Source organism: Lygodium microphyllum, unplaced genomic scaffold (assembly GCF_053477565.2).
Source record: "Lygodium microphyllum isolate KBCC unplaced genomic scaffold, Lygodium_microphyllum_v1.1.10 scaffold_68, whole genome shotgun sequence".
NCBI lineage: Eukaryota > Viridiplantae > Streptophyta > Polypodiopsida > Schizaeales > Lygodiaceae > Lygodium > Lygodium microphyllum.
The window spans coordinates 193,173-195,000 of NW_028229551.1; the positions used below are offsets into that span (position 1 = coordinate 193,173).

General features: G+C 59.6%; 1 non-coding gene across 1 annotated transcript; it reads right to left on the reverse strand.

Moving 5' to 3' along the window:
* Nucleotides 1–678: 678 nt before the first annotated feature.
* LOC148008751 (5S ribosomal RNA) lies at nucleotides 679–797 on the reverse strand. Its single transcript, XR_015689939.1, has one exon. It is a non-coding gene; the product is annotated as a 5S ribosomal RNA (ribosomal RNA).
* Between the last annotated feature and the right edge of the window lie 1,031 nt (nucleotides 798–1,828).

Here is a 1,828-nt window from a genome sequence, read left to right on the forward strand (position 1 = left end):
GCTCCATCCACACGACCCCGCCACGCCTCCAAAAACCCCGCTCGACCCACCCCACCCCGCGTCACCCCCCCACGACACGGCACACCCCTCCACCCCACCGCACCCCCCGACGACGCGGCGCATCCCCCGCGCACCCCACCTCCAAAAACCCCGCTCGACCCAGGGCACGTCACCTCACCCCCCCACGACATGGCACACCCTCCCTCCTAAGAAATCCCGCTCCGCAATGACACGGCACACACACCCCACTGCACACGACCCCCTCCCGCGACATGGAACCTTCCACCCCCCGACGGACCTCCTCAAGAAACCCCCCCACAACATGGCACCCCCCCGCGACATGGCACACCCTCCCTCCTCAGAAATCCCCGCTCCAACAACCCGCCCGCGCAACATGGCACGCCCTCCCTCCTCGGAAAACCCCGCTCCACCGAACCCCCCCACAACATGGCACACCCTCTGCTCCCAAAATACCTCGCATCTTGAGGAGGGGGTATCACGTGAGAGCGAGGCAGAGGGAGGGGCCAGGCACGACGTACGCAAAGACAATCGCGACGAGGAGAGGAGGCACCGCGTCACGGCAAGGCGAGGGGGTTTCCTACCACGATGTCAGCGTTGGAGAGTCGAGACGTGATCCGAGGGGATTTCCATGCCACGGTCTCGAAACAAGCATGCAAAAGGGTGCAGCACCAGGACTTCCCGGGAGGTCACCCATCCCAGTACTGTTCTGGCCCAAGCGCGCTTAACTGCGGAGTTCTGATGGGATCCGGTGTATTAGCGCTGGTGTGACCGCACCACAAACGCAAAGGAATTCCAAAGAGCTCTTGTATACTCGAAAAGTGGCACGAGAGAGCTCAAGAGCGAGGCATGGCGGCATGCCATGCCGCTCATGCCACGGAGGACGCGACTAAACGCGAACCGTAAACCCCGGGCACATGGAGGCGACGCACAAAAGATTGAATGCCGCCGTCGCGTGCCATTTCTAACACGAAGGGCAAGCATCCACGTGAAGAGCACCCCGTGCACACATAGGCGACGACGTAGAAAAGATCGAGCCGCAGAATACGTGCCACGGAGGACACGCGCCCACAGCATGCCACAAGGCAGTGGGAGAGAGGGGGGCATGCCATTCATACCACGAGGACCCGTGTCCACGCGAGCACTAAACCCCGCGCACATGAGATTCGAGTCATAGGATCCGTGCCATGGACGAACTTGGAATGCCATCGGGTACCCTTGATGACACCGTGGGCGAGCATCCACGCGATGAGAACCTCGCGCACATAAAGGCAACGAGGTAGAAAAGATCAAGTCATAGAATCCACGTCGGGGAGGGCTTAACAAAAATGGCCCACTTGGAGCTCGCATTCCGCGCCAGGGTTCAACAGAGCAACCCCGGCCGCTTACCTATTTAAAGTTTGAGAATAGGTCGAGGGTGTTTCACCCCCGATGCCTCTAATCATTCGCTTTACCTGATAAAACTACGAGGAGCTCCAGCTATCCTGAGGGAAACTTCGGAGGGAACCAGCTACTAGATGGTTCGATTAGTCTTTCGCCCCTATACCCAAGTCTGACGAACGATTTGCACGTCAGTATCGCTACGAGCCTCCACCAGAGTTTCCTCTGGCTTTGCCCTGCTCAGGCATAGTTCACCATCTTTCGGGTCCCAGCAGGTACGCTCCCACTCAAACCTTTCACAGAAGATCATGGTCGGTCGATGGTGCACCCCGTGAAGGGGATCCCACCCGTCAGGTTCCTTGCGCCTCCGTGGGTTTGCCACCCACCGACTCGCGTACATGTTAGACTCCTTGGTCCGTGTTTCAAGACG